Genomic DNA, 24541 nt, shown 5'->3' with positions numbered 1-24541 from the left:
AGCAGAAATTCAAACCCTAGTCTCCAGACCACTTCATTACTCTGGCGCTCAGTAATCAGACTAACATCATACAGTATAGCCATAAAAATATAAGGTCAACAGAAGAACATAGGCATGCAAATAATAATAATAATAATAATAATAATAATAACAACAACAACAATAAACTTTACTTATATCCCGCCTCTCTGCCCATGACAATCGACATAAAGCAAAGTTTTATTTTCTCAAAACATGTAGGGACACTATTTACCCTAGTTTTTAATACACCAACCTGATAAAGACACATATTTACACTAGTAAGCAGTGTTGTGGAATACCCTACAAGCCAAATGTGCCTTACGCAAAAATATTACACTGCATAAATAAAATCGTATATACCAATACCACCTTGAACACCCCAATAAAAATGCTAACTCTAGATTTCTGTGTTTGAGCTATAACTTCTCTTGCACAGCTCTTAGTCTAGAAACTACAATATTCAGAAAATGCAGTCTACTTGTCACAAACCTAGTCCCAAGTATTTTTTCTCTTTCTCTTCCCTCTGAAAACAATCTCAGCTTTTAAGATGCCATGCAGTGGTCGCTTAGTCTTTCTCCCTCACAAATGATTTTAGCAACACATCATGATATGCATGCTCCTTATGAAACAAACGCAAAACAATCAACGACAGCTGAAGAAAGCTGTAAAAGCTTATCTAGGCTGAATCCAGGCGAACCTCCCTTTCCTCTCCAGAAGCCAGCAGTGGGTGATTCTCTTTTAGTTACTAGGTCAATTAGAAGAAGCGGGAATCCCCATTCAGGTCTCATGACAGACAGACAGACAGACAGACAGACACACACACACACACACACACACACACACACACACAAATAAGGGGGGAGATAGCAGCATCACAATCAGCAAACAGAGCAGCTGCATAATCAAACCATAATACAAAACTCATATCCGAGAGATCAAGTCAGGACACATCCACACAACCCTCCTCCTCCTCCCTTAAAACGCAATCATGTGCAGTGGCTAGTGATCTACATCTTTTCTTGGTGCACATGGAAAATATTTGTAAACCACGCAAATACAAAGGGTGGGTTGTTGTGTGGAGGCAGGCAGGGGGCCACGAAGGAACGCCATCTGACAACTGAAACAGAATAACTGAGAGACCCCTCAGGATCTAACTAGGCAAGTCTCGCTCGAGAAAGAAGGCATGCACACACACACACACATTTACACATGTATGTATGTATGTATGGAAAGAGAGAGAGAGGTTGAGTGTCCCTTACAAACACACACACACACACACACACACACACACACACACACACAGTCTGTCTGTGCCTATATATGTGTGTATGTGAATAAAATACATGTTGATATATGTATGTATGTGTATACGTGTGTGTATATATACACATATGTGTATATCTATACACACAATGTTTATATATATGTGTGTGTGTATACATATACACAGATATATAAACACGTGTGTATAAAGGAGACTCAATGTCTCTCTCTCTCTGCATATGTCATGTATATACACATACACACATACATGTCTGTGTGTATGAGTATGTATATAGAGATGTTGAGTCTCCTTTACACACACACGTGTATATATGTATATGTGCATGCAGTATGTATGTGTATATATATGTGTGTGTGTGTGTATTCACATATAAACATTCTCTCTCTCTCGATATATATATATATATATATATATATATATATACACACACACATACAAATATACACATGCATACATATACAGAAATATATATATATGCATGTATGACTGTATGTGTACATACATAACACATATACAGAGAGAGTCATAGAATCATAAGTTGGAAGAGACCACAAGGGCCATCCAGTCCAACCCCTGCCATGCAGGAATTCACAATCAAAGCACCCCTGAGAGATGGCCATCCAGCCTCTGTTTAAGGACCTACAAAGAAGGAGACTCCACCACTGTCCATGTTCAGATGTGTTTTGGATTTTGGATTATATGCCTACACATAATGAGAGATCTTGGAGATGGGATCCAACTCTAAACACAAAATTCATTTATGTATCATGTACACCTTATAGGTGCCACTATCTGAGACACATAGCCTGGAGGTCATTTTATACATCAATATTGTAATATTTTTGAGCATGAAACCAAGTTTGTGTACACTGAACTACCAGAAATAAAAAGTGGCACTATCTCTGCCAACTATTTCAAATTTTAGAATTCTGGATAAAGGAGTCAGCCTGTGTGTGCCTGCCTGCCTGCCTGCGCATGTGTGTGTGCAAGGAGTCCAGATGTACTTCTTTTTCAGGACATGTCCTATATTTCAGCCTTCTGTCCAGGAATTCCAAAATGTCTTCCATTTGGAGCATGACTACGAAGCAGTACTTTATATTTATATGAGTGTTTTTAACTTTTATTTGGTCATGGCCTACATTTTCCTTGAATGCCCTGCATTTTGTAGTGCCTTGTCTCCTTTGAGGTTAGGATATCTAGTCAGCCTGTTCACGTGTTTTTTGCTGTTGTTAACCACCCTTGAATTGATCTCAACCAAGGGCGGTCCTGTGGATGAGACATCTCCAAGATGCTCTGTCCTCCACTGCTCCGCTTAGTTCCTGCAAAATCATGTCCATAACCTCCTTAATAGAGTCCATCCATCTAGCATGAGGCCTTACTCTCTTTCTGCTTCCCTCCACCTTTCCTAACATTATTGTTTTTTTCCAGTGAGTCATGCCTTCTCATGATGTGTCCAAAGTATGACAGCCTCAGTTTTGTCATCTTGGCTTCCAGGGAGATTTCTGGGTTGATCTTGTAGCACCTTTGCGACTAACTGAAAGAAAGAATTTGGCAGCATAAGCTTTCGTAGACTTAAGTCTACTTCCTGCATACTGATTCTACAGACTAACACAGCTATATCTTTGAATTCTTGGACCCATTTGTTTCTCTTTTTGGCTGTCCACAGGATCCTCAGTGTTCTTCTTCAGGACCACATCTCAAATGAATTTATTTTCTTTCTGTTTTCTTTCTTTACCGTTCATCTCTCACAGGGTAGCCAACTGCTATGACTGTAGACAGTGTACATCCTTTCTATGTTGGTTTTCTTTGTTGTATGTGCGTGTGTGTATACACACAACACCACAAACTTGAAACGGCTAATAGGGAAGGTCAAAGATGAAAGTGCAAAGGCAGGATTACTGCTGAACATAAAGAAAACAAAAATTATGACCACAAAAGAGATACAAAAATTCAGTCTAGACAATGAGGAAATAGAAATAAAGAATCCTCATGCCTAGGATCAAATATGGACAGGAATGGTGGCTGCAGTTAGGAAATAAGAAGAAGATTGGGAATGGGAGGGGCAGCTATGAAAGAACTAGAAAAACTACTGAAAAGTGAAGATATACAACTGAGCACAAAAGTTAGAATTGTTCAAGCCATCATATTTCCCATCGTACAATCATAGAATTGTAGAGTTGGAAGAGACCACACCGCCATGCAGGAACTCTCAATCAAAGCATCACTGACAGATAGCCATCCAGCCTCTGTTTGAAGACCTCTAAGGAAGGCGACTCCACTACACTTCGAGGGAGTGTGTTCCACTGTCGAACAGCCCTCACTGTCAGGAAGTTCCTCCTAATGTTGAGGTGGAATCTCTTTTCCTGTAGTTTGCATCCATTGTTCCGCGTTCTAGTCTCTGGAGCAGCAGAAAACAAGCTTGCTCCCTCCTCAATATGACATCCCTTCAAATATTTAAACAGGGCTATCATGTCACCTCTTAGCCTTCTCTTCTCTAGGCTAAACATCCCCAGCTTCCTCATAGGGCATGGTTTCCAGACCCTTCACCATCTTAGTCGCTCTCCTTTGGACATGCTCCAGTTTCTCAATGTCCTTTTTGAATTGTGGTGCCCAGAACTGGACACAATATTCCAGGTGGGGTCTGACCAAAGCAGAATAGAGTGGCACTATTATTTCCCTAGATCTAGACACTATATTTCTATTGTTGCAGCCTAAAATTGCATTGGCCTTGTTAGCTGCTGCATCGCACTGTTGATTCATGTCCAATTTGTAGTCTACTTGGACTCCCAGATCCCTTTCACACTTAGTCTCATTCAGCCAAGTGTTACCCATCCTATATCTGTGCATTTCATTTTTCCACTCTCATTGCAGTACCTTACATTTCTCCGTGTTGAAGTTCATTTTGTTAGCTTTGGCCCAGCTTTCTAATCTATTAAGATCATTTTGAATTGTGGTCTTGTCCATCTGCAAATTTGATAAGTATATCCCAATTCTTTCATCCAAGTCATTGATAAAAATGTGAACTAGCACTGGGCCCAGGATAGACCCCTTTGGGGCCCCACTGGCCACTTCTCTCCAGGATGAGAAGTATGTATGGATGTGGGAGCTGGACAGAGAAGGAAGCAGCAGAAGAAGAAACAACTCATTTGACATGTGGTGCTGCAGAAGAGTGCTGAGCATACTGTGGACAGCCAAAAAGACAAGCAGATGGATCTTGGAACAGATCAAGCCTTAGAAGCCAAGATGATAAAATTGAGACATATGATGAGAAGGCATGGGACCCTGGAAAAGGCAACAACGTTAGGAAAGGTGGAGGGCAGAAGGAAAGGAAGACAAATGCCAGATGGACTGACTCAGTCAGGGGGGATACAAACATGGGGTTGTTGTACCAAATAAGCAGAGAAGTGGAAGACAGGGGTTCTTGGAGATGTCTCATCCACAGGGTAGCCATGAGTCCAGGTCGATTCAGAGACAGATGACAACAAATGTGTGTGTAAAAGATATGTTGGTGATGGTATCTAAGTCCCCCTCTCTCTTTTACGTTTATACACATACACTCGTATAAATACAAATGTGTGTGTGTAAAAGATACTTGATTTGTACCCAGGTCTCTCTCTCTCTCTCATACACACACACACACACACACACACAGACTGTATACACCTCCAGAAGAAACTGAAAGTAAAGCCTTGCAAGGGGGGGGGGGTGTAGGGCTGGGAATGGAGGCAGGCGAGGAGGCAACCCAAGTGACAGCAGGCGAAGGAAGGGGGGCATCGGCTTCCCTTCCCGGCAGCAGCGCCGCTTCGCTTCCCCTTCCTCCCCCCCCCCCCCCGTTTCCAGGTCCCTTCCCTTCCTTCCCAGGATCATCAACAAAGCAGCCCTGGCATGATCTCTCTTGGAGGAGGAGGAGGAGGAGGAGGAGGAGGGGGTTCGGGTAAAAAGGACGGAGAAGGGGGCTTTTCTGACACTCTCCGCAGCATCTGAGGCGCCCTCCGTCCGCGCCTTAAGAAAACCGTCGCCTCATTTCGCAAAGGGGGGTTGTGGGGTTGTGGTTGTTGTTTGCTGAGCCTCCCCCCCTTCCCCTCCCTCAGGGAAAGCCTGACACAGGCCGGCCTTTAATACATACATCTATCTATCTATAGTGTGTTTGTGTGTGTATACACACACATATATACATTTTAAAGAGGAGCCCAAATATCCTCTCAGAAGCGTTGTGTTATACACATATACGTGTGTGTGCGTATTCACACACACACACACACACACACACACACACATATGTACATATATGTATGTATGTATATAAAGCCCACACACAAACCCACACACACAATTTCGTTCTCTACAAAAGCCGCACGCACATCTATTGCACAACCAAAGGGGGTTGTTGTTGTTTCCCCTTTGGTTGTTGTGCAATAGATGTGTGTGCGTCTTTTGCAGAGAACGAAATTGTGTGTGTGTTTGTGTGTGTGTGTGTGTGTAAAATAACCCTTTGGTTGTAGTTCTCTGGACACTCGGGGGACTTTCTCACCCCATGGAGGAAAAAAGCTCGAGAAAAGAAACACAACACAACACAACACACACACACAACCACAGAGGGGGGGGCTTATATAAAACATAACAGAATATAATAATATGATATAAAATGGGGGTGGGGGTCTCCAAGGGCAGAGAGTGTGTCAAAACAACAACATTGTGTCCCCTCAAAGAGCAGCGTCGTCGTCGCCGTCGTCCCTGGACCCCAAGCAGCCCTTGTTTTTTCCGCCCCTGATTGGGAAGGAAGGGGCGCCATGGAGGAGGAGGAGGAGGAGGAGGAGGGCCCATCCCTCCCGAAGGGCCAAAGGGGGCCGGGGAGCGGGGCCTCCGAGCCCAGCCGAGGGGAGCCCCGGCCCTTCCTTACCTTGCGCCTGGTGTGTCAAAAGCAGCCTCGGAGGAAGGAGGGCTGGGAATGGAAACAGCCGGCAGCCAAGGAGGGAACGAGGGAGAAGGAGGAGGAGGAGGAGGAGAAGGAGCTCTTCGGGAGGGAAGCGGAGGGCGAGGGAGGAGGAGGAGGAGACACGGCCAGCGACGGCGGCGGCGGAGGGAGGGAGCTGGGCCCGGGTTCCTCCGAAGCCCGAGGAGGAGGCAGCCCCAGTCCCCGCCTCAAGCGCCTTCCCTACGGCAAGATGCGGCCCTGGGATAACATGGCTTTTAGACAAAGATGATGGTGGTGATGATGATGATGATGATGATGATGATGATGGAGGAGGAGGACGGAGGAGGGGAGGCCAACGTTGTGGTGTTGGTGTTGTGGAGAAAGGGATGTTTGTTTGTATTTTAATTGCACTGTGTTTTAAGTATAGGAACAAGCTCTGGGAGCCTGGAGAAAGGGTGGGATATAATAATAATAATAATAGCAATAATCACGACAACAACAACAACAAGATGATGATGATGGGGTGTGTTTAACTGCACTGTGTTTTAAATATGGTATGAAGCTCTGGGGAAAGGGTGGGATATAAATATAATAATAATAATAATAATATAATAATAATAATGGCAATAACAACAACAACAAAAAGATGATGATTACGATGATGATGGGATGTGTTTAATTGCACTGTTTTTTAAAATATTTTAAGCCACTGTGAGTCCCAGTTTTGGCAAAAGGGCGGGATATAATAATAATAATAATAATGTTAATAATAATGGTAAATTATTGTTATTATTATACTTTATTTATATAGCACTGTAGATTTAGGGACCTCTCTGAGTCCCAGTTTTGAGGAAAGGGCGGCATATAAATTTAAATATAAATATAATAATAATAACAACAACAACAAAACAACAACAAGATGACAGTGATGATGACGACGATGACGATGATATTTGTTTTTTAATATGGTAAGCCCATCTGCATCCCAGTTTTGGGTGAAAGGTGGGATATAAATATAATAATAATAATAATAATAATAATAACAACAACAACCACAACAACAAGATGATGATGATGATAAAGGGATGTAATAAAAATAACAACAAGAACAATAGTAAAAGCAACGACAAAACAACAAAATAATGATGATAAACAATGTTTTTAATTGCACTGTGTTTTAAACATTGTAAGTTTTGTGGAAAGGACAGGATATAAATATACTGTAATAACAGTAACAATAGCAACAACAATGAGAAAACAACAAAATAAGAATAATATAGTGATGATGATGATGATGATCTATTCACCTGAGTGTGAAAAATCAGAATAGCCGTTGCCTCAAAAACCACCCTCATTCAGGGGGACTAGGGGTCCTCCACCAAGGAGGAGAAGGTACCGCAAAATGGAGGGTATTCAAGAAAAAGTGGTGGACATGACCAAAGAAAAGCTTCTTTTTTTTAAGTCACAGAAATATAAATTCATGAGTCTGAGTTCTGCTCAAAATGGAGCACATTTGGGAATTCCTCCTGGGCAGGAGGTGGAAATGCAGGACATGGCGAAAGAAAAGCTAAAGGAAAACACTAAGAGAAATGTAAATTTATGCTTCTTAGTCCTGCTCAAAATAGAGACCTTTTTGGAATTCTTCCTGGACAGAAGAATGAAGTGGAGGACATGTCCTGGAAAAGGAGGACACCTGACCCTCTGTCTGTCTCTGTCTTTCCAAGACAGAGGGGAAGAGGAAAGAAAGAAAGAAATACCCTCTTGAAGTTAGAATTCAAAGATATAGTCATGTTAGTCTGGAATATCATTATGCCAAGGGATCTTTCAGTACCTTTGAGACTGACTGAGAGAAAGAAGTTGGTAGCATGTTTCTTAGTCCTGATCAAAATGGAGGAGGTTTTGGAATTCCTCCTAGGCAGAAGGATGAAATGGAAATGGAAAAGGAGGACCTTCGGTCACCCTAACCACTCAGGGTGTCACCTTTGATCTCCTCCCATCATACACACAGTGACCAGACATCCTCTATTTCCAGGACATGTCCTCCATTTCACCCTTCTGTCTGGGAGGGAATTCCAAATGACCTCCATTTTGAGCATGACTTAGCACGAATTCATATTTATATAGTATTGTTATCTTTTATTTGGTCATGTTGTACGTTTTTCTTGAATGTCCTACGTTTACGGTGTCTTGCCCTCCTTTTTTCAACAAGGACACCTGGCCACCCTCATCCCACACCATACAGAGCCCTTAGTCATGTTTTTGTTATTAACTCTTTCTGATAAATCGAAATCCCCATAGGTCACACTTTAACCACATGAAACAGTGTACATACAAATAAACTGAGGCTGTGCATATGATATTGTAATTTAACAGGTATAATTTTAATCTGGCTACTTGTTTATGTCACAACAGTCACCATTACCTTCATGTAATGGGTGAGCTTGGGCAAGTCACACACTCTTAGAGCCCATACAGACAGGCCAAAATAAAGCTGCTTCGGGTCACTTTGGAGGTATAGTGTTTAAATGATGCATGTGTCCTAAGGACTGGAGCACAGCTTTGGCACAGCTTCTGGCCTCTTAAGATGTGTGTGTCATTTAAACAGCATACCTCCAAAGTGGCCCAAAGCAGCTTTTTTTGGCCGGTTTGTACGGGCCCTACGTTTCAGAAGAAGGCAAAGGCAAACCACCTCTGAACAAATCTCGCCAAGAAAACCACATGTTAAGTTTTCTTTAGGGTTGTCATAAGTCAAAAATAACTTGAAGGCTCACCACAACAGAGTGAAAGGGCCCTAAGACTGACAGGTTCAAGGCACTACTGGGACTTTTTGATTAGCAATTATTATCTTATCTACCAGCACCACTCCCTCAGGCTTATCTCTTGCTCAGTTCAGCTGCAGTGTTCACTCTACGATGGGGTGGTTGGAGATGGATTTACCAAACAGTTGTGAAGTACTCCTGTTTTGCATGTTTCGGTCTTGACTGAGCAATATGACCTATTAGCATTACAAAAGACCTGTTCCTACTAAAGCTGACAATTGCTAGAATATGTTTGTTGATATGGCTCCAAACAGGTGCCTGTATTTCTGCACTTTCTTGAGCATCAAGGAGAGTTTATAGTCTCCCTGGATACTGCCAATATAAGTTCTTGTACTTCATCACTGTTCATAAACTACAAACTAAACTGCTAGATATATAAAGTCACATATATGAGGAAAGGAGAAGTAGAAGAAAGCATAAGGAAAGTGTATAAATATGGCACGGTTAAAATGGCAGATTACCACATTTTCTTCCTCTAGTAGGCCTTATTATTTTGTCAACTGCTGTCCTACTCTTGAATGTAAAACATTTCTAGAATGACTTGTAAGGAAACACTTAGTGGCAGCATGCCAGGCAGAAATTCCAAGATGTGCAGATAGTTGTGACATGAACAAGTGGCAACTCATACCACCTCTTCTGAGCTCCAGCATTTCAAAAAGATGCAGGTGAATGCCACAGCCTGTTTCTGTTCAAAGGCAGACATCCCTGTATTCCCCTAGTGATGCCCCTGGTAATAGGTCACATATATACAACTTCATGCTGGTAAAAGGGTTTCCTATTATTGACCAGAATTCTGTTAATGACATATAGGTTGTGTTATTCATGCAGTGTGGAACAGTCATATCCCGCTGATGGCATCATAAATGGAATGGGGGGGGGGAGTTTGTTGCGCATGCAGTTACATATTGAAGTACATAGAATAACACACCCGTGTGCATTGCCTTTGTTCATTATGTACTGCAGATTCACAATCTGCACATTGAGCTATTGATCCACATGCGTTGCACAACATTATTCAGTGTAGGGGTTCCATTAACGTAACTCCGCTGCACATATTTACACTATGCTGATGCAATGCAGAGCTTTGGCCATGGTTTGACACTCCTCCTCTGAATTTACCAGCAGCTTAACATATAGGAAATTAAGAAGCCTTTCACCTACTCTCAAGTTTCACCTACTCCATTGTTGTATTGAATGTGAGGTAGTTATTAAAGTGAGTTTTCCCCTATGTCAAAGGTGAAAATATATGATTGTGAGTGTGGGATTAGGCCTATTTCAGTACTAGAAGTCGTACAATTCTTTAGGATGCATCTACACTGTAGAAATGATGCAGTTTTACATCACTTTAAGAGCTGTAGCTCCATTCTGTGGAATCCTGGAATATGTAGTTTTACAAGATCTGTTGCTTTTTTGCCAATGCATGCTGGTGCCTCACAAAACTATAAATCCCGGGATTCTGCAGGGTGGTAATTAAAGTGGCATCAAACTGCATTATTTCTATAGTGTAGATGCACCCAGAGTCCAGGTGCATAATGCAAGCGTTGAGAGGGAAATTTAGTAGTAGACACAGCATAGAAAAATTACGCTCCACAGAGTTTCCCAGCCAGCAGTAACCATCGTCATGTGTTTGAAACAGTTCTCATTAGAATTGTAGTCCTTCTAAAATCAGCCTTATTGTTTAAACTAGTGTATGTTTAGTTAAAAGTATTCACATTTAGTTCAATAAACCTTAATCCCAGGAAAATGGATATAGGTTTGGGCTATACAAATTTATCTGGACCTAAATATAATTAAAGAATCAGTGTGGTGTGGTTTGAGCATTGGGCAAATCACACTACACTCTTAGAGTGCTGCTATTCCACTTTTACTGCTCTGGCTGCCTCCTGTTGCATTCTGGGGTTTGTAGTTCAGTGAGGCCTGAGAGCTCTCTGGCTGAGAATCCTAAATGCCTCTCCCTAAACTGCAAATCCCAGAATGCAACAGGAGGCAGCCTGAGCAGTAAAAGTAGAATAGCAGCACTATAAGAGTGTAGTTACCTGATCTTGAACAAGTCACACACTCTCAGCCACAGAGGAATGCAATGGCAAACCGCCTCTTCTTCTTAATCTTCCTAAGAAAACCCTATGATAGTGTTGATTTAGGATTGCCATTAATTGGAAACAACTTGAAGGCATACAACAATGACAACAGCAAAGCATAATTAAACTCAGTGGCACTTCTGGGTCGACATGCATAGGATTTCACCTATATATTAAACATGAATAATTTCATTCTTTTAAAAATATAGTGTTATTTTATGTGCAAATATAACTACATATGATTCACATATTTTTGATAGCTCACATGTACATTCTTTAAAAAAAAAACTAATGGCCATCAGTTAAGATAATAATTTACTGTACTTTTAAACACACACATACACACACACATATATATTGGAGATGTTAGATCTGGCCATGGTAACACATGCCTTGATTAGATCTTGTTTGGCTTACTGTAAGGCACCCTACATATATCTGCCTTTGGAAACTTCATCAGGTTGAAAGTGCCATAGCTGGAGTGCTGACCAGGCCTGATTATAGGGAACCTATAATGAGTTTGTGAAACAGTTTTACTAACTACTGGTCCCTTTACAGACACAATTCAAAATGCTGGTTATGGCCTATGAAGCCCTATATGGCTTAGATTGGAACTGTCTGAAAGGCTAAAAGGCCACCTCTCTCTGAACAAGCCTTTCTGTGTCTTATGCTCTTCAGAAATAGGCCTCCTCTCCATCTCACCACCTTCATGGTTCATCTGGTGAAGACACCAGTGAGAACCTTTCAAGAGAAGCTTGAGTGGCCCCCTCCCTGCTGTCTTTTTTTAGGCAGGTAATTACCTTCTTATTTAGACAGGCTTTCAACTTTTAACTGGTTGGAGCAGAAGGATGAGTATGCTGTATTTTGTAACATTAACTAATAAGTGTTGAATATCTTTTTATTTTAAATCTGTGGTTCTCAATCTTTGTTCCTCTAGATGTTTTGACCTTCATCTTCCAGAATCTGTCATCATTGGCCACGCTGGTGGGGAGCTAAAGTGCAAAACAGCTGGATGATCAAAGTCTGAGAACCTGTTTTTAAATTAACATTTTGATTGGATTGTTTGTTTAATGTTGTTAAAGCCTTTGTACTATACCTTGTTTTAGATCTTTTCTTTTAACTTATATTGTAAACCGCTTTGTGTCCCATATTGGGAGAAAGGTTGGGTATAAATTTTATATATGTGTGTGTGTGTGTGTAACTTCTTTGGTATGCTGAGTGCTACCCACAGATCTCTTCTACCCTTTCCTGTGTCCCCATAATCACCCAGTATAGTAAGTTAAGCTGCAATATACTGACTGGCCCAAAAATTCTTGATGTATCTTCTCACCTGTTTTTGTCCCCCAGTTCCCAAGGTGCAAGAAGGTAAATGGCCAGAAAGTGGGGTAGTTCTAGCCCAGTGCACTATGAAATTAAATAACATATATGAGCTTAACTCAAATCCGTAGCCAATCTCTTTCTACCCCTGTTTCTTCCCTTTGTCTGCTTCTGGAACCTATTGATGCAAGTTGGGCTTCAGCATTACCAGCCTGTGTTGTACCTCTGTTACCTAAAAACAACTTTACTAGAACTTGATTGTGAAGTGGACTTTCAGAACCAAAGTGTAACTTGTTATTTGGCAGATTTGACTCAGTCTGAATATTCACCTAAATCCAGTTATGCAAAGCTTCTAGAAATGAAATCAGATGCTTGATACATTTTCCCTGCCTGGTTTTGTCTTTACTTTCCTCATCTGTCCTCTTTACTTGTCCAAATCAAAATGAAAAACAGAGAATAAGGCACAAGGCCAACCCAATTCTTTGACAGAGCAATGCAATAATCTCAGGCACAGATGTTGAAGAATGAGAAAATGGCAGTGTTCAATGTGCCGTCACATGGCCTAACCTGAATCCTTAACCTGTTGTATTCAGGTGCACTGAAGAATACTGTCCCATTGCCAAGGCAGAACTAAGTTTCAACTATCTTCCAGTTGATTTCTGTAAATTAAAGGATTAGGTTGGTGGTGCCATCTTGCCCTTTGCCTTAGGAAGCAAAATTTCTTTGCCAGCCCATCTAAAGGATTTTAACTTCCTGTTACCCTTTTAAGAAAATATAGCTAAATAAAGCTAGTAATGCTATATTCTTAAAACCTTAAAACATCTTTCTTCCCCAGAACTCCAGATCTGGCAGTTCCTTTCAGCTGCTAAGCTGTGGTAAAATTATCTTTAAATGGGACAATAGTTTCTAGTGAAGGACTCTTGTATCATTAATGGTTGCATGGAACAGAAGAGTCTATCAATTGCAGTCTGCTATATGTGTGTGAGAGGAGTTCCATTGGCTTAAAAAAGCCCTTTTCCAGGTAGCTCTTAAAGATATAGGACAGGAGCCCTTTTCTCTCTTTGCTTCTCATCTTGTACCAAAGATAGGATAGAGGGGAATCTACCTGTCCCTATTCCATCATTTTAATTTATTTTTGTGTGTGTTTACTACTTCAGTATGAATTCAATGTGAGCTTCACAACCATGGCATAGATCATTTATTATTACTTACAATCTGTATTTTTCACCCAAAAAATAAGGCTTTCTGCACACTTTATAGTAATACTCATTCTTCCCTACCTTCATCTGAACCAACATAATTTACTTGTTCATATTACTTTGGTTATACTTGTACTTTCCTTTCTCGGGATTGTTGAGGAAATTGCATAGTGATTATGTGATTCTACTATACAAAGAGCCTTTCATTTAATTAGAAGCATGCAGTCTGCTAAGTAAGCATTCATCCATTGTCCCTTTAAAATGAAAGGCAAGCAACAGTTCTGTTTAATTGCATGAATATCTTTTAGAGGCATGTCTTCAAAACAATAGATGTTATAATGTAGGCTGTAGGAAAATCAGTGATAGTGGGCAACATATGAGCCCTTCAAAGGCAGAGGAGGCATGTTAGACAGATGCATGCATTAGTTTTGAACAAACAATATTGGTTGCTGTACGAATAGGAGGATTCTAGGAACAATGAGCCCCAGTCACTATAGCCAGTTTAACGAGGATCTTTATTTCTCTGCACACCACAGTAATTAAACACTTCACAAGGTTTATAAAGTTTAATCTTATTAAGCAAATCCTGTTTTGATCCATGGCATTGGGAAAGTATGGAACTGGGTTGATTTGTGTCTGATGGACCATTAAGGCAATTGTCATTTAGTTGTCAACTTTTTAAAAAAAAATTGTAATTTGGTTTTTGAAGAAAAAACATTCAAATTTCAAAATAGCCGCCCTGATCATTTCTTGGAAGGGCGGGGTATAAATAAAATTTATTATTATTATTATTATTATTATTATTATTATTATTATTATTAAAATCCCAGTTTGGATTCTCTCCTAACAAAACCATAAATTTATTACTAATAAGTGATGTGGCAAATCATGCCAGTTCATGTTGGAAAAGTACTATCAAGCTGTACATTTCAGTTACAGTTTATTTAATCAAGCCACTATTTCCTCTGAAAGAAAATAACATACATTAAGCATTCCTGTCTACATAGTTTAACATCAAGTCTGTTGCAGGTTGACTGGGTTTCTATACAGAAGTTTCCATCAACATTTAAGTCTTTGATCGAGTGCCCTCTTCTGTTTGATACATTTCACTACACAGAAAGCAGCTGGTTTTTCTATGGCAGAATTTGAGCAGCAAAGCATAAACTATATGCAGCTCTTCTGCCACCTTATCTTGCTCCTGTAACCTTTCCCCTGGTTCTTTAACTTTTCCAATCCTGCAATAGGAGCTTGGGAAAGCTTTTTTAAATACAGTTCCCAGAGTTCCCCAGCTAGTATGGTTACTGGCCATGCTGGCTGGAAAATTTGGTGGAGAATATATTTCTCCATGATATGTCTACTACTTAATTTCCCTCTCAACACCTGGACTCTGGGTGCATCTACACTGTAGAAGCCATGCAGTTTGATACCACTTTAAGTGCCATGGCTCCACCCTACAGAATTCTTGTAGTTTTGTGAGGTACCAGAACTTTTTGGCAGTGGCTAAAACACTTTTAAAATTGCAGATCCTAGGATTCCATAGAATGAAGTTACAGTGCTTAAAGTGGTTTCAAACTGCATTATTTCTGCAATGTAGATGCACCCTCTGTTTTCAAACCAAACTTTGTTTTCCTTCTTTGAGTCTTGCTTTGTGGTCAGCCTGGCCATCTGACCAGGAGAGTCTTGAGCGTGCAGAGCTGCAGATCTTTCTTCTTACTCTGAGGGGAGCTCTGAATCCACAGGAATTCCCTCTGTATGTATATGTAGAATTCTCTTTGTATGTATACAGCATTGTTAATATTATATTTATTTTGTTAGGGCTCTTATTTGTTATGACACCTCCTTTTGAACAATTTGCAGCTGAAACAATGGGGGGGCATAGTCTTGTGAGGGATAAAGTCTCTCTGTACCTTGAGGCGTTACATTGTTTGTTTCCACCTATATTCTAAAATGTGTGTGTTCTTTTATCTAAAGGACATCAAAGCCTGTCCTTTGAACTCACCAACTGAGGAAGTTGAAGCCATGCAGAAATATCACTCATAAGGAAAAGCTCACGTCCAGAAGTCATATGAAAGTCAACTATCTGCTGCTTACACTATCAAACCTTCTAGGCAAGTAAGTTTCTGTTTCCCTTTACAAGAAGTAAGGGAAGCAAAAATCTATACAAAGCCAAGTTGCAATGGAGGTCCACATTAAAAACAAAACAAAACCAGAACTAGGTTCCAGAGTGTTACACACAGGACTGTGTGTACACATAGTGAAATTTTCATATCCCATTGTCCTCAGAAAATACCCCAAAACTCCCCCCCCCCCTTTAAGAAGTCTTTGAAAAGACTATGTTATGAGGCTTTGGTAGGAGATAATCCTCCATAGAAACAAATACAAGCTTCACATAATCATTCAGTTGGTTGTGGGAAACTTCATAAGTGTCCATGATGGGGAGGGGGAGAATGGTTAAAAGAATCATAAATAGCTAGTGCATATAAAACCTTGGCTCATTTGAAGACACCACACCAAGGTAATAAAGGTTTATATGCCATACACCACTGGAGCAGTTTGAAGCCGCTATAGGGTCACAGCAGAGTGGGAACAGCCGCCTTTTTCCCAGCTGAAAAAGGACCGTCTCTTTGCTGCTCCTTTTTCATCTGGCTTCAAGGTGGATTGGGGCCACAGCATGTGTTCACCACAGCCCCAATCTATCTTTGGAAGAGGTGGTTTCAAGGTTACCCTTCTGCCGGTCTGTTTTGCCCCTTAGATGACTATAACCTACCCCTTTCCTTGAATATTTGTACCTCCTTCTCTCTTCCCTTACCCATCCCACCACTGCTGTCATAGAGAAACCTTACTTGTTCATGAACCTGCTCAATGCAGGGAAGGAATGTTTTATCCCTTTGCTCTCATTAACATAGTCCCTCCCAGCTATCTACAGAATGTTATTTGAATTTTGGATGTTCGGAAGAACAGCCAATTATTGATGTTGCTAAATCACTCTAAGGTTCTCAGTTTGGATATGTGATTAGGCTTCTGTAAATTTAATCCTTAGAAAATCTTGGAGCAGGACTAGGCACCATAAAGTTCTGTTAAATGGGATGAAGGCACCTGTCTTCCCACACTTTCCAAACTCTAGCCTTCAGCTAAATTCCACTGCCACACTTCAAGTAACACTGGCTCACACCAGCCAGGGCAGAAGATAGTGGCAGCTGATGCCTACTGGGATGTCTGGTAGGACAGACAGTGAGGTGTCACAGAACTAAGTATATCCAGTTTGCTGACCAAATTCTCCCTTACAAGATCTAAGTATACCATGCACTCCTCTGCTGGTTGGAAGCCCTGTTGGGGTAAGGTTGGTAACACCTCATATTCTCAAATTGTAATTTGGAACCATTCCTGGCAAAAGGGTAGACTCCCCATACCATCTTTGCACTATGCAAGTTACTGCTGATTATAGCCAAGGAGGCCAAGAATCCATCAGATCCAAAATCTCCAGCTGGACTTTTGTGCCGTGCTCCAAGGCTTTCTACATGCTGCCACCAGTTGTAGTTTCCTGTCAGGGTCTCCATCATAATGGAGCTGCTGTCCTTCTTTGATGGTGCTCAATTCTAGTAGCAAAGATAATTGAAGAAACATCACCATGACATCTTAATACCCTCCAGTCATCAAGACCAGGGCTAGCGAAGGAGGTAGCATGACGTTATAATCCAGGATTTTGCACAGAATTAAAACATTCAATGGAAAGGGTAGCACAGTAGAATCCATATAGGAATGCTAGAAAATGCTATTGTGTACTCAAAATTATGGTCCCTCACCATAATAAAATGTCAAGGCAGCTTTCTTGGCCCAAAGAGAAATTCCAAAATGCAGCTTCTTTCCATTTTCCATTTTAAGACTGTAACTAAATGTGGAACCCATAATCCAGTTGTTGTTTTTGGATATTGACCTTGTTGCTTTGTTTATCATCTCTCCTAATGAAGAATTTTTGAGTACTTAAGAACTTGCACAATGTTGTGTGTAATTGGCTGAGAGTAATTCACAGTTCCCTTGCATTAGGTGCAAAACAAAGAATCCACAGATGCAAGAGAGACATGATAGTGATGGGTCAAGAGAAACATCTCAAATCGACCATGAAACCACATCTCACATTAATTGGCTTCGTGATCCATGCCCTCATGGCTTAAAATGTGAATCCAAAGCACAAGTTCTTTCAGAATAACTCTAAAAGGAAGCCATATTAAAATGGTTGCAAACACAAAACAAAAGTGTGTTTGTAAATATCAAAGTAATAAAAACTGCTCAAAACAGAGAACTGAATGTTTGCAGGGGGGGCAGGACCCTATTTTGATAAAGAGTATTGGTACTTTATTTGAACTATGAAGACATTCTTCTCTGTTAAGTTAATACTAGGTTATGTACTCTACAGGATATTGCATTTGAGAGGAAACAAAAATAGTAGATTAGTATGAATGTGCCTTAGGGGGAAACTATGCTTTTTCATAGTTTGTATTGCTGGTAGATTGAACATTGCACATCACTTTAAATTCTAGCTTTGTTGTTGTGTGCCTTCAACTCATTTCCGATTTACGGTGACCCTAAGGTGAGCTTGTCACAGGGTTTTCTTGGAAATGTTTGTTCAGAGGAAGTTTGCCTTTTCCTTCTTCTGAGGTTGAGATAGTGTGATTTGCCTAAAGTCACTCAGTGGATTTCCATGGCTGAGGAGTGGTTCGAACCCTGGCTTCCAGAGTTGTAGACCAATGCTCAAACTACTACAACATGCTGGCTCTCAGAATTCTAGCTATGATTTAATAAATGTCCATGTTAAAATAGGGGAAGAACTCATTATGAGGTCCCAGATCAAAGAATGTGAGTTTGAACGTATTTATTTAAAATATTTAATTCCAGTAGAAGCAGTGGGACTTGATGGGAGTTAATCTGTTTTTTTATTTGTTTATTGAAGAGGATGCACATTGAGGAATAATCTCTTCCCTATTAAGAGATGTTTTAATACCTTCTACTGTTTGAAACTGAGGAAACTGGATTAGTTATATCAGAGACAGTGAATGCATGAATCTGTTTTACAAGGAGTCAAATCTATTCCAATATGTATTATATATCTATGGAATTTATCACACCAGGTTCATAAGGCACCACAATTGTGTTAGTCTAGGAAATGCAAATATACTGGGTTGGGGACAGTCATTATTGCACAGCTCTTCCAAACTGCCACAATGCTGCTTCTGTCCTGGCCTCTGCCTTCCATGCATCATCCTCCATGGCCCCTGCCCAATGTCCCTCCTAGCATGTCTTTCAATCCTTGTTTGTTTATTTAAGCACAATTGCATTATGATAGCAATCCATTAAGTTGGATGAAAAAAATGAAAAAAATGGGGTGGCGACAGAAAAACTGCCTGGTATTGCAAGAGGGAGAGAGGAGAGGGGGAAAGGAGCATAATCACACTTGCACCATGCGACTGCTTGCATATTGGAACTGCTTCAACACATGCATGAACAGTGGAAAAGCAGCAAGATTGGGAGGTAGTAACAGGTTTGGCCTGTCAATGAGAAGGAATGCTCTAGCAATGGATGGACTACAGAGCAGCCACTCACAGACACAGGGTTAGATGTGGCCACAGAAACTGCCATCCTGCTGTAATTACGCTTTCCAAGTCTCATGTGGTAAAGTGTCTATCCATGATAGATAAGGATATTTTATGCACATTTATGTCCCAGGGACCTGAACACTAAATTGTTGAAGTTCCTACCATGCTCTTGGTCAGCTGATAATTATTTCCCTGTAAATTATATATAACCATGCTATTTATAACAAAAGATTCCAGCATTATCTAGGGATAGTTGAGGGTTGCTGTAAGTTGTAAATGACTTAAAGGTACACAACACCAAAGTCTACATCATGTAGACATGTTTCTAAATATTGTCACATGCAACTTTGTGCTCTCAGCTCCTCATTAATTATTTGCCATGGGAGTGTAATGTGTGTGTGATCACTATTGCCATTTCCCATCTCTCCTTTTAGGAACAAATGAGGCTCCTTAGATTCAGAGTGACAAGATAGATTTAGCCACATCTTTCCAACTAGTCTGTTGCATCCAACTGAAAGCTACACTGCTGCTGGAAAGCCCAGAGTGGTTTAATTTTTATAAAATGAATCCAGTGAGAGCTGATCAGAACAGTATAGGAGGGGATGTGTTTCAAATCACAATTGCCCCAGTTGCTTTGCAGTTCCTTGGGGGGAAAGATAAATGGACTGTGCCTGTTTCCTTCATAGGTGGAAAGCCAGTTGAGTTGGGGGATTGCTTTGTATGATAAAAATATTCCATGAAGACACAAAATAGTTTCAATGTAAGTACCTGCAAAATAGGACAAAACATCCCAAGTACTATAATTATCCAGGGAATGGATCTAAGGCTGCATGTACACTGCAGAGTTAATGCAGTTTGACATCATTTTAACTACCATGGCTCAATGCTATGGCTTTGTAGTTTTGTCAGATATTTAACCTTTTCTGTCAGAGAGCTCTAGTGCCACAACAAACTGCAAATCCCAAGATTTTATAGCATTGAGCCATGGCAGTTAAAGTAGTGTCAGATTTCATTAATTCTGTAGTGTGGCAGCAGCCTTAGACTCATGGTGGATGCATCAGTGAAATTAACTTCAAAGTAGCAAGTGCAGATAACCAAGATCTATATAGATTCACTCATGGTTCAAAAAGACAGAAAATGTATATACTGTAAGCATAGCAGAAACACTGCATCTGGCATATAATATCAGATAAAAATGAAGCTCTATGGAACCTGGCTTGCCTTGATTTATTATCCCTAGTCTTGTTCTTCTGAGATATACGATTGTCCCTCCATATTCACTAGGGTTAGGGGCACAAGACCCCTCAGGAATATGGAAAAACCACAAATAACAAAAAAAACACCATGTTTTTACCTGAGAGGACACCTCTCTAGGAATCTCTAGGTCCTCCAGTGCAACTCTGTGGTCAACGTCCAACAGATCGGATTATTCACGGATTTGATTAATATGTTCTCTCTAGGAATCTCTAGGTCTTTCAGTGAGACTATCAGTTAAAGTTGACCATAAAGTTGCACTGGAGGACTTAGATATTCCTAGAAAGAACATATTAATCAAATCCATGAATAATAAAAACCGCAAATGCCAAAGCCACAAATATAGAGGGATGAGTGTAGAAAAACTGAAGCTAGCTTCTGGGATATATAAATATGTTGTTGGGTTTTTTTATATACTATACCACTTTTCTCCTTTATTTATTTCATTTGTATGCCGTCTTTCACCTTATACTGTATAGGATACTATTTGTGAGTTTGCCCAGAGGTTAAAATAAATGACATGCTATTTAAAAAGATTTCATGCTATGGAATGCCCACTGGAAGGAATGAATGTGGTACTAATTTGAAATAAATACTATCAGTACTTGTTGCTGTAAGAGTATATAAAAGACTGTAGCGGAGCTGTTGCCAGGTCCAATAAACACACAGTAAAGAGAAAAGCAGGGTGCCTGACAGGAATGGCTGTAAGCAAAAAGAGACAGAGTGGTTGAACACAGTAACAAGAAACGTTGTAGAATGATAAATGATAAATTCTAAATCAAAGAAGCAGAACTAGGGTTGTATTGCTAACTTACCATTATCACTGAGGCAGATCACTTGTACTGTAACAGCTTCAAAGCAGAATAACTGAATTACTGACTCTTCCAAGATAAGCATGCCCAAAATTTGAGATCCTCACAAGAGACCTAACACCTCAAGAAGGTATACTGGTGAACAAGACAGGGCATTCTCTGTAGGAGCAACTCAATGATTGAACTCATCAACCAGAAATGTCAGGCTGTATCCAACCCTGTTGACTTGGCAGCCAGTCAAAAATGTATTATTCCATCTGGTCTTGGTATTTTTTTATATATATCATAGCATCATACAGTTGGAAGAGACCACAAGGGCCTTCCAGTCCAACCCCCTGCCATGCAGGAACTCCCAATCAAAGCATATCCGACAGATGGCCATCCAGCCTCTGTTTAAAGACTTCCAAGGAGGGAGACTCTACTACACTCCAAGGAAGTATGTTCCACTGTCGAACAGCCCTTACTGTCAGGAAGTCCTAATGTTGAGCTAGAATCTCTTTTCCTGCAGCTTGCATCCATTATTCTGGGTCCTGTTCTCTGGAGCAGCAGAAAACAAGCTTGCTCCCTCCTCAATATGACATCCCTTCAAATATTTAAACACGGCTGTCATGTCACTTCTTAACCTTCTCTTCTCCAGGGTAAGCATACCCAGTTCCCTAAATTGTTCCTCATAGGGCATGGTTTCCAGACCCTTCACCATTTTAGTTGCCCTCCTTTGGACACATTCCAGTTTCTCAACATCCTTTTTGAATTGTGATGCTCAGAACTGGACACATTATTCCAGGTGGGGCCCAACCAAAGCAGAATAGAGTGGCACTATTACTTCCCTTGATCGAGATCAGCGATGGTGAACCTTTTAGAGGCCAAGTGCCCAAACTGCAACCCAAAACCCACTTATTTATTGCAAAGTGCCGTGTCCCTCTGGCTTTCTAGTAACAAACTCTGGCAAACTCTGTTATGGGGCGACGGCACATGTGCCCACAGAGAGGGCTCTGAGTGCCACCTCTGGCACACGTGCCATAGGTTCGCCATCACTGATCTAGACACTATACTTCTATTGATGCAACCTAAAATTGAATTAGCCTTTTTAGCTGCTGCATCGCACTGTTAACTCATGTTCAACTTGTGGTCTACTTTGCCATCCATGGATTGGAGTATCCACAGACAGCAAGCCTGTGTCCTCCCCAATGGTGGTGCATGCATGTGGCCATACCACCATTCACCTGAAGTCACATTTTCCCTAATAGTGGTGCAGTCATGTGCACACTCAAACACTGGGGACAATGGGGGCTTACATAAAGTCCCGTTGTCCTTAATGGTGATGTGGCAATGTGGACACGCAGTCTTTGGGGACAACAGGGGCTTACCTGATTTTCCATTGTCCCTAATGGCAGTGTGGCCATGTGCATGCACCACCATTGGGGACAACAGTACTTCAGCATCTGTGGGTTTTGGTATCTGCAGAGAGGCCAGAACTGATCCCCCATGGATACCAAGGTCCCACATAACAGTACATTGGGCAGAACTGTTGACATTTGACCCTTCACTTATTATAGACTTTCTATAATTTAGTGTGTCTCTGCTTTGCAGAGAAACATCTGAAAGGTTGTTTGGAGAGGGCTGCCAGACTGCAGCAGTATATCACAACTCTGTTTAAATTTACTCTATTTACTCAAAGGTAAATTCCTAGTGCAGAGGATTACACCCTTTAATATACAGTACAATAAGCTGTATGATCTGTGTATCTTTCCATGCATATGATAGCATATTCAAACTTTCCTCCCACCAGGAGAAAAAGAAAGGAATTTTATTATGGGAATGGACAATCAAGAATTCTCTAATTAAGAATGAGGTGGGGATATTTCATTTTTAAAACTTGTATATCTAATATACTGTATCGCAGGGGAAGGTGAGGGCAAACCTTAGCAACAAACCTTGCCAAGAAAACCCCATGATATATTCTCCTTAGAGTTGCCATAAATCAGAAACAACTTGAAGGCACACAACAGCAAAAATCTAATTTGAAAGGTTTAATGCTTTAATATGATGTGGGTTTTTTTGGTAAATATTTTTCTGAAATTAGTTTATAGAGATAATTTTGTGGGCTTACGTGACATGAAGAAGTGCTTATTTTTCCAAAAAAACGTGTACAGTAAAGTATTTATGTGGCCTGAAACTCTAGGGCTGTGTTTGGAAAACAAAGTAATCCCTGTGAATGAGACTGTTTATTTATCTGTGAACTTCATCTTTCCTTTAACAAACTATTTTATTAGCTAGCCCAGCCATCAAGACATTGTTTCCCTAATAGAGAATGTCATGTCCAAATACTTCTAAACAGATTCCTTTTTAAAGACTGTGAAGCTAACATAATAGCAGATGACTAGCATAACACAACTGGAATTTGCCTGGAGTTTTGGGACCAGCATGAACAAAAGCTGAAGCCTGGCTCAGTGTCCTTCATACCCTAACTATGCATTGTAAATTAGTGTCATTCAGTAATTTAAACACACATGAATACTTCCATTATTATTTTCAGGGACGACAGTGTTTTGGGTTTACTGAAGTATATCATAAACTTCATTGGTTTTCAAATATCAGTGTTGAGTTTTTTGCAGAGTTTACAGTATTTTGACTTAATCAAATTGCAGAAAAGTATCTTTTTTTTTTAGCAAGGACTGAAGCTGCCATAAGGTGCTTACTGAGCCAGGGAGAAAACAAGAGTCCAACACTGGAAAAGCAAAGAAAGGTACCTATATGCCATAGTCAGATGTTTAGAAAAATTCAGTCTGGACTATAAGTCTCAGAAAAGCCAATGGCTGGGAGATTCTGAGACTTGTAGTCCAAAAGGTAATGGTTCCAAACTGGCCACAATAGTGCCCAGAGGCTTTCTGCTTCTTTACAAGAGTGCTACAGACTATTGCCAGTGTTGAAGTTTGATTATCCAGATTTTTGGGATTTTCAAAAGATAGTACAGTATATCACCACAGGATAATCAAAGTGATGGAAGCAGCCTGGGGGGAACCATAGAGGGGGGCGGGAGGGACAACTAATAAAAGCACCTAATATAGACTCCAACTTGCATTGAAGTGTGCATAGTAAGCATAGTTATTTGAGTTAAGCTGTAAATTCTAAACCTGTTTTATAGTTTTTGTTGCTTTTCTCTGCCATTGTCCATTAAGGGCAGAATCCTACAAAACAGACGTAACAATATTACTGAAGCTATAAATGTACAGTAGGTATTTGACAGACT

The 24541-nt window shown here is 40.5% G+C and overlaps 1 protein-coding gene and 1 long non-coding RNA gene across 2 annotated transcripts in view; one reads left to right on the top strand and one right to left on the bottom strand.

Moving 5' to 3' along the window:
• ELF2 (E74 like ETS transcription factor 2) overlaps window positions 1–6401 on the bottom strand; it is a 54838-nt gene extending 48437 nt beyond the window's left edge. The window contains exon 1 of the mRNA XM_089525780.1: window positions 6207–6401. The gene's annotated coding sequence lies outside the window, so the exon portion shown is untranslated. The remainder of the gene's footprint in view (window positions 1–6206) is intronic.
• Window positions 6401–24302, top strand: LOC149312963 (uncharacterized). The gene is made up of 4 exons (XR_016281336.1): window positions 6401–6512; window positions 11797–11910; window positions 15606–15746; window positions 23961–24302. It is a non-coding gene; the product is annotated as an uncharacterized LOC149312963 (long non-coding RNA).
• Window positions 24303–24541: the final 239 nt, after the last annotated feature.

Source organism: Sceloporus occidentalis, unplaced genomic scaffold (genome assembly GCF_023333645.1).
Source record: "Sceloporus occidentalis isolate IW3139 unplaced genomic scaffold, rSceOcc1.0.p SCAF_5, whole genome shotgun sequence".
In the NCBI taxonomy this organism is placed as follows: Eukaryota; Metazoa; Chordata; class Lepidosauria; order Squamata; family Phrynosomatidae; genus Sceloporus; species Sceloporus occidentalis.
Note: the sequence above shows the minus strand (reverse complement) of the source record. Positions and strands in the feature narration are given on the sequence as shown.